Raw genomic sequence first — 9,562 nt, 5'->3', positions numbered from 1 at the left:
CTAAAATAAATAGCTTGGAAAGCTGAAGAGACTAAAGAAATCTCATGCAAAGATGCTTGGCGTTCCAGCGCAGGGCAGGAGGAACCAGGCTGTTCCCCACCATGGACAGGTGATCCGCATCCCCAGGTAGCAGCAGGACCCCGGAAGTGGTTCAAACACAGCATCACTCAATAGCTGAGCTGATTTTCTGCGGGGTAAGCCAGCTTGTCTGTTACATATAGTACACTCATGGCGAAATACTTTCCTCCCTTTAAAATGCCCTGTACCACACGTTTTGATGGGCAGATTGCTGCTGTCAGAGGGTAATACGCACTGTCCCTCAGCCTTCTCACAAATTATGGTCTAGGGTTGGGTGCACGAGTGTACATACAGAATCCTACAGAAGAAGCAAAGGGAAAAGATGCAGAAAAGAGAGGAATATTAATAACACACAGGTAACGACTCTGTCCTGTAACAGAATCACACTGGTCTGTATAATGAGGTGACTAAGTAGGTGCTTAAAGCATTTTGCAGAGATCCCCTAAAGGAATCATCTGGAGATGTAGAAAGAAGCCCACATAATTTTCACCTTACATGCATGTTTTGTTTTATTTTAAGATTGCAGTTGACCCTGGAACAAGGTGGGGGCTATGGGGGCGCCGACCCAACACGCATTATAACATAGGGTCGTCCTCCGTATACCCGGGTTCTCACACCAGTGGATTCAGCCCATAGTGGGCCAGTGTCATATTTACCATTGAAAAATATCCGCAGATAAGTGGACGCAAGCAAGTCAAAACCGTGTTGTTCAGCAGTCAACCCTAATCCTTTTTTTAATTTGTTTTTTTGCTTAGTGTCATTTTTATTTTGAACTACATGTGGTAAGAAATCATAATCTTCAGATAGAAAGGGGGAAAAGAAAACGTTTATAGGTTGATAAAACCTAAACCAAAAAAGTTAATGGTGATGGAAGGTTTTACTCCATCGTAGCTGGTGACCTCAGTGTTTCCAGCCCCCATTAAAATCTTGTGCTTGATTTTGATTTAATTAATTGAACTTGATTTATGTTTTATCAAACAGTGTGTTTCCTTAAAAATGGAATCTACACACAAAGAGCACAAGAGGGTTACAATGAAAAGCAAGAGTCCGCTCTTCCTAGACCCTCAGTTCCCCGCCTGGAAGCTCGCTCTTCATGTAGCCTGGCAACTTTTACCTTTTCCTGCTTGAATCTAAATATCGTGGCTCTAGGCAGATTTTGCTCTGATTGCTTTCAGAGAGAATGTAAGTCAAGTCACTGGTCATGGTGACACTGAACATGTGACATTTATGCACATTTTGTTTTCTCTTTCATAACAACAGGTGTTGGAGACAATAAAAATTAAGTTGACTAGAATGTTTCATATTGAATAACAGTCCACTTTTATGAGAACTGTATCCCTCCATGAATGTAAGCATTCTCAGAATGAAGGCTGGATTTTTTTTTTTCTTTGAAGCAAACTGAGAAAAAAAGTATTTCCCAAGATCTTTGTCCCAACTGAAGGTTGGAGCACTGCATTTTTGGAGTTGTCTGTTAGCAGTACATGTGTAAAGCAAAGACTCTGTGCTCCACACGTATTTTTGGAGTCCTTTGTTCCCATATTGATTTACTAAAAAAAAAATATATATATATATATATATATATATATGATTCTCAAGCTGAATTAAAACTTGAGAAATTTGTAAATCCACTGAAATTTTTAATGCTTGATTAAAATAACAACTAGTAAGTATCTGGGCCCAGTCCTTGGACTTTTTTTGGCTTCATATCCTGAAGACTCTAAAAAGTATGCCTCTGTTCTCAGACTTTCCGAATCTCTTACATCTGACCATCTACACAGCATCTCTAGTTAGATGTCTAACGGGCATATTAAGATGTCCAACGGGCATATTAAGATGTCCAAAAGGGACTCTTAATTTTCCTTCCAAAATTCCTCTTCCAATTTTCTCCATTTTAATTTGTGGCAACACATCTCTCTGGATGCTGAAATCACAAGACTTCCTATCAACCTTGACTCACTTATCTTTTTCCTCATAAGGAAAAGTTGATCAAGAAACAACACTTAGCCTTCAAAACACATCTTGTAGTGCAGGGTTTCACCTCTCATGGTGCAGTGTTTCACCAGTACGATCCAACAAGCTCACTCCTAGGTATTTACGTAAGTGATATGAAGATATCTGTCCACGCTAACACTTATATGCAAATAATCCAAATTTCATAGAAGCTTTATTCATAATATTCATAATAGTTCCAAACTGGATGTTACCCAAATGTTTATCCACTGGGGAATGGTTAAACAAATGCAATAAATCCATATAATGGAATATTACTCAGCAATAAAAAGGAACAAACTATTGATACATTTAGCAACATATATGAATCTCAAAAATATTATAATCAGTAAAAAAAAAAAAAAGCTAGAGACGGAAGACTATGACTCTGTGGTTTCAAGTACATGACATTTTGGAAGAGGCATTACCGTGGTGATGGGAAGCAGATCAGTAGATGGTTACCAGGGTTTGGGGAGGAGGGAAGGGATTAACTGTCAAGGGGCTCAAGGGAACCCCTTTGTGGTGATGGAAATTTATTTTATGTACATTTGGTCAAAAGATAGCCTCCTTAGTTCAAAGAGGAAACACTTATTTTTAATGTATTATGAACTGAGGAATGTGCTCTCACATATTCCCTTTACTTTAAAAATATTTCTCAGTGAAGTTTATATCCCTTGTGGTCCTTAAAGTATGTAAGTAATTTTCATGTAATGATCGATACTTTAGAAAGGGAGGCATTCAAGGATGTAGACAATAATCACAGTGGAACTAAGATTCTCCCCATCCATAACTATAATTTTAATTTTGCTTAATTTATTCTGCCTGAGATCTGGTTTCTCAGAAAAGGGAAGCTATCAAAAGTTTTATTCTTTCCATCTTGAACTTACAGTTTTCTCATTTAAAGTCAAATATTTACTGTATAATAATATAGAAAAAAGGAAATGAGAGATGGGGGAGGCTTTGTCAGGCATTAACATTTGCATCAACAACTACTCTGTACCATAATAAATGTTAGCGTGCCTCAGAAAAAGTAAAGTACAATCAGATGTCAAGTAAAAATGCACTTCAACATTCCCATCCAAATAATCATATTATTCCTTAATTACTAACTTTGGAAGAGTACTCAATTAAATTAAATCTCCATAAAGTTAAAAACAATTTTTATTGAAGGATACCATAATAGAGAAAAGTGCACTGATCCTAAGTGTATACAGATGGATGAGTTTTCAGAAAATAACCAAACTTGTAAACCACACTAGGATCAGGAAACATACGTATTTTTTGATCATTTTATTTTGGGGTTTCTTGTCCTCTTTTTCTAAATGATTTTAGGAGTTCTGAATATGAGACCCTTGTTGTAATAGGTACTGCAGATATCTTATCCTACTTTCCATAAGACTCTGTGTTTGAAAGAATTTTCAGAAAAACTTGATTTCTCATGTGTTGGAATGCAGCTCATTACTTAACAGCTATTAGATCATCTCTGATATTTCAGTGTGAAAGCAGCCATAAACAGTATATAAACAAGTGGATGTGACCAGACTTAGCCAGCAGACCAAAGCAAGACAGGGGAAAAACAAGAGTAATTTGGTAGATACAATCTCGAATATTTGAGTGTTACATTAACTATAAATGGACCAAATACTTCAATTAAAACTATTTCCAATTTCTCTAGTCTAGGGAAAACACACTAGAACTAAGATGGTCAGATTGTATTAAAAAGAAGCTAACAAGTAATTCACCTTAAATACAAGGCTCAGAAATGTTGAAAACAAAAGGATAGAAAATCACTCCATGCAAACACCAACAAAAAAGAATGCTTTCAGAATAATGACAAACACGGTAGACATTAAGGCAAAAATTATTACTAAAAATAAAGAGGGGTATTTTAAACAATGAAAGACACCAACCACCAGAGGCTGCTGGCCACCCTGTGGACGGGCTGTCTCTGGGTCAGAGGTCTACCCTGCTCCAGGCAGCTGTGATCCAGGTACGTGTCCTGAGCTGGAGAGGCCTGTCAGTGGAGCAGGCATGCTGTGGCTTCTCTAGACAGGTGAGTGCCATCTGCCAGCAGCTTGTTTTGTCTGTGCAGCGCAGTCAATGAGCTCACCTAGCGAATGTTAAGGGACAAAGCTCTAAACAGACCAGAGGGCAAAGTGAATCTCAATACAGTATTTCTTGCATTTTAGAGTTCCTATACACTTTCAAAACATGTCTTGTAAATATAAAATTTTTATAGTATATGAAAGCTGGGACTCACTGATGTCACATTTGTCTTCCCTGCAGACCATTCTGTATTGACTAATCCACAGCTGCAACTGGTACCTGGCCTTAGTCAAAATTCTAAAACTTTAGGATAAAATGGCTCACATGTGACTAAATAAGCTTGAGTCCAAACACTCATTTATTTAAAGTTTAATAGTTAGAATTAACTTTTTGTAGAAAAAGCAATTCAGGAGGATCACCTGACATTGCTTTTGCTTAGCAAATTATCTACTGCATTACTGATTTTGCACTGGCTAGAGAAAACACCTTCAAAACAAAGGGAAGAAAATAATTCATTTTTCTTATACTTTATTTCAATTTTCTTCTTTATTGTATATACTGAATATTCTAGGGTGCAGCTAGAATAAAAACATCACAGCTATTCAAGGAAAAAGTAGGTGATGCAAATAAATACAGTTTGTTTCTGAAAGTCTATACATCCCAACTGTTGTAATTAAGAATAAAGGAAACGTCACATCGGTATTAGAAAATGTCCTGGATAGAATTAAAATTGGGGGATTTTAAAATCTCAACCTTCTCATTAACTGATGATTAGAATAAGATACACTTGTCATTTGGCAAACTATTCGAACCTCAACTGACTTTACTCAATAATAAACATTTCATGGTATTGCAGGTGACAAAGCCTGCAGTGTGGATCATCGCTAAAAGAGGTAGTCACTTTAAAACTTTATTGAAGATGGACTTTCAGCTTTGATCTATAAGAGGGTTATAGTCTACCTTAAGAAGAAATACACCATATACAAATTTGGTGCTAAGCTGTGGCCAGCTCTGCAAAACAGTTCATCATTCCAGCTCAACTATACAGTGTAGCCCCAGCTTGGAGTTCTGCTACCAATAAAGCAAATTATCCGCTATGCAATCCAAACTCTGAAGTGTGCTACCTGACTCTTGAGGGAGTGATAGAGATGCTGTGGCTCTTCACAAGGGCCTCCTCAAGGATGCCGTAGGCTGTCCTGATGCACTTGTTTGCCGGATGAGGAAGCTGACTTCCATCATGAAAGAGTACTGGGTGTAGGACCGAGGCAGGTTGCAGCCTGAAGACACACTGAGGCGGAACAATAACAAAAACTGACAGCAGAGCTTCATCTATGACGCACTGATTCCGCAGTGCTTTGGTGTGTAAGTTTAAGTCTTCTGCGTTCATTTTTTTATTGTACCAAGTTTTGTGATTTTGTGAAATTAGCCAAGACATAAAGACCCTTTACTTGTAGACTAGAACAGCATTGACAAACATACCTGCATCATCAAAGCTGATGTATATTTAGGGGGAAAGTTTGGTTTGACCGCTGAGGTAAACCATTCTAGGCTGGAATCTGTTAGTGACACTGTGACCAGTCCAGTCACATTCACCTATGTTGTCCTTTATGACAACAGACAGAAGCGGGGTCAGCTCCAGGGATTCCCCTGTATCTTCCAGCAACAAAGCCTGGAGATGAGCCTGGGGCATTGCTCCGTTTTGTGCAATCTAAACACACGTATATGTTATGGCTCACACTTGTTAGCACCAGACTGAGGCAATTCACCAGGAATTGCTTACCAGTGTTCAAAAGTCCCAATAAACCAAACTAAATAAGAGATTAAGGGCATTCCAAAGTCTGGTGACTTGATAAAATGGACCAAGTTGCTCAAGGACTTTTAACTACAATGTTTATGTATTGTAAAAAGGGTTATTTAGTGATGGCATAATCAAGGAAGGGGGAAAGCTACAGAAAGTTAATACAGTCACCTTGAGTGACATCTCTGGCAGGGCAAACCCAGAGCCCTCTAATGAGCTATGATGAAATAGCAGATGCAACATTTGCGGGCATTCTGAGGCATATTTAACCGTAAGGAAAAGGCAACAAGAATTGTCTTGCTTCAGCTTACATTTAAAGAGTAATGAAAGACGCAGTGATGAAGTAATACTTGCTCCTTCTTTCTGGTACTTATCAGATAACACCATGGCAGACCCTCTTCCTGTTTGGAGGATGGTGCTGTTTGGTAAATACTGAAAAGGAGGGAGCAGGCATGACTTTGCCCCGTTCATTCAACTCCAGGTGACTGTGCAGGAAAGAAAGTTGGTGTAGTTTTGTTAGAGCAGGCGGATAGCTAGATACAAGCAGAGAAAGGGGGCATGGGCCAAATGGCAGGAAACCACACATCTTATGAACAACGGGCATCCTTGGGCAGACAGAGGAAAGCAGGAACTACCAGACTGATAAGATACCACACATTTTGGGGAGACAAATGTCCTGAAAACCGACAAAGAAAAGTGGGAAAAGGCAGGAATCTCCAGTGTCTGAATGTAAATTCTTGCTCATTATGCCCTCATTTCAATAAAATTAGCCTTTCAGATTAGAAGTACCCCTCATGCACCAATGCCATGACACTTCTGATCCAGACTAAATAAGGACAAAAATCCTTTCTCCTCACAGAAATGTGGAGCTGGGACGAAAATCAGGAAATATGACCCCAAACCCATCCCTCTCCAGTGAATATTCTGCTGACTCATTTTTACACCCTATGTAACCAGCTTGTCAAGGAAACCCAGGGCAGCTGCTCACCTGAGTCTCCCTTGAGAGCATCCTATCACCTAATAATAAATTCTCATCTCTGAATTCTTTCTGCAACAAGACAAGAACCTACTCTCTGGTAGAAGTTTGAGATTAGGGAATAAAAAACAAAAGCAAATTGACTCATGTGGGATTGAATCCATGATTTAGACTCAGAACAGTACACCCCAAATTAGTGACTGCAGCCTTGGTAAAGCACGACTGAATTTCTATTGAATCCCACAGTCAGTTAGGGTTCAGTGGAGATGGAGCAGAAGTGTAGGGACACTGCCACCTCCAGCACCACATTCTAGTGATTATTTAGTAATTTTAACGAGTGAAAGAGGACAATCTAACATTTGCAGAAAAGCAGGCACCAGATATATTTTCCCTCCATTCTGTGGTGTAGCCAATAATGCCCCCATTTTTGTTAATGAGGAGACTGAGACATAGAGAGCTAAAGCAATTTGCCAAAGGTTATGCTTCAGGTCAGTAACAAAGCTGGGATTTAAACTTGGGTCTGTCTCCAAATATTTACATGTTATTCTAGACTAAGAGCGGCCACCAGGCTCACCTTTGGAAATTTAAGAAATACACATGCCTCATAAGTTCCTTTATGGATTTGAGAGGAAAGGAAGGGAACAATTGATAAAACTTAAATATGGACTAAGGATTGGAAAACAGCAATGTATCAATATTAAATTTCCTAATTTTGGTAACCGTACTGTGATTCCAAAAGATAATGCCTTTGTTTTTAGAAAATAAACACAAGTTTATGTATCTTCGTATGTGCATAGATATTCTATATCTTTGTAGAGATAAATACATAGATAGGAAGAATGATAAAATAAATGGGGCAAAATGTAAATAATTGGTGACTCTGGGTACAGAACTGCATTTTGCAAAAATGCTGACAATACTACCTCTCATTCCCTAGTTCTTTCACCGGTACAAGTGCTTTATTTTCCCCCTCTGAGTTTGGGGTGGGGCATGTCTGAGGCGGAAGTGATGCTACAGGACTTTCCAGGCTGGATAATAAAGGCGGTACAGCTGCTGTGCAGCTCACTCCTGGAGCCCACCACGCTCAGAGGGGGCTCACGCAGGTCTCAGCCCGGCTGGGCACTGAGCTCAGAGGGGCACTAACCTGCCAGCCCAGGGAGGCCCCATCCTGGAGTCAGGGCCAGTGGGGTCAGGGCCGTTGCTGCTGCTGCTGCCTGGAGCAAAGCCACGCCTTCTCTCTGAGCCGCGCCCAAAATACAGATCCTGAGCTAACAGAACAGATACTCAGAACTCTGGGCAAAGAATGGGGGGAGGGGGCAGTTGCTCTTTCTTACAGGTTTCAAACGACATGGAAATGGAAAATTCAAGGACACACACTGTCAACCGAGGGGGGCTGACGTGGGATTCTAGAAGGTGAGCGGCCCAAATGAAAAAATGCGCGAGGAGTTGCCATACCGCCGGACAGAGTTCAGCAGGAGACACCACGGGGTTAACAATGCTTTATTCTATTGCCACAGGGAGGTGCGTGCACCTACGATGCACCTGTCCTGCTTTTTATCTGTTCTCTGCCAGCACATGCACAATGTGAATTTCTTTGTTCTTGAGGCTTACAGAATATCTCTAGTCCATGCGTACTTCTGTTTTCTTTGTTCTAAATCTTATATAATTCATGCATACGTACAGTCATTATTTACTGCATACTACAAACATGCTCTCATCTTGGCCTTTGGTCCCACTGCCTTAACTCATCTCAAGGCCAGCTCACACATGCCCAGACCCTACTGTCAGAGCCTGATTTAGTACAGGTGGGCATGTGGACCCTGAAACAACAAGAGAAATCAGAAACAAAACAAAAAGACTTCTTGGGAGATTCTGATATATCTCTTTGTTTATAAATCCCCTGTTCAGTCAAAAAGAAATGAATTGATGATTACTATAAAAAATTATGTTTCAATATTATGTCAAATGAAGTTATGCTGGATTACTTAAGATATTCAATAAATTAATAACATATATAGATGAGTGAATTTTTAAGTTATCATCTGAAGTCTTTTTTAAAAACGTGATATTTCTTTCATTATTTGAGGTTTAAAGCCATTTTTTTTTTTGGTAGGGGAAGATAATCAGGTTTTTATGTTGTTGTTTTGTTTTTGTTTTTGTTGTTGTTTCTTTAAATGGAGGTACTGGGGGTCGAACCCGGGACCTCATGCGTATTAGGCATGCACTCTGCCACTGAGCTGTACCCTCCCCCTAAAGACATTCTAATGTGACTTTTTAGGTTCTTTCCAGTCTGTGTTTTCTCTTGTATGGATACTGGACTGTGGATTTTTTTTCCTATTCTACATGTGAAACTGGCATACTGAACACCTTTGTGGTGAAAATTTGGAGCACATGGGTCATGTTCTTGCTGTAGACCCAGCCTCTAAGAAAGGTGACTAGCCATCCAAACAGCGTGTCCAATTTTGGCATGTCTATGGATCAAGGCCAGCATCCAAGTGGTTGGGCTTCTCAACTGTACCTCGATTATCCTCCTGAGAAAGGGGTAAGGGTTGTGCCATGTTGCACTGACCAGGGACCCCCACCAGTGGATGAGGTAGATATTCGAGGCCCTTGACTGAAGAAACATGTCAGGAGCCCAGACAAAGCCAAATGAAGCAGGCATCCCGCCTGGTCTA

The 9,562-nt window shown here is 39.9% G+C and overlaps 1 non-coding gene across 1 annotated transcript; it reads right to left on the bottom strand.

Moving 5' to 3' along the window:
* Positions 1–9,062: 9,062 nt before the first annotated feature.
* TRNAI-AAU (transfer RNA isoleucine (anticodon AAU)) lies at positions 9,063–9,135 on the bottom strand. The gene has a single exon. It is a non-coding gene; the product is annotated as a tRNA-Ile (tRNA).
* Between the last annotated feature and the right edge of the window lie 427 nt (positions 9,136–9,562).

This window comes from Camelus dromedarius, chromosome 1, assembly GCF_036321535.1.
Source record: "Camelus dromedarius isolate mCamDro1 chromosome 1, mCamDro1.pat, whole genome shotgun sequence".
Classification (NCBI taxonomy): domain Eukaryota; kingdom Metazoa; phylum Chordata; class Mammalia; order Artiodactyla; family Camelidae; genus Camelus; species Camelus dromedarius.
The sequence above is the reverse complement of the archived record's forward strand: the minus strand, read 5'-3'. Positions and strand labels throughout refer to the sequence as shown.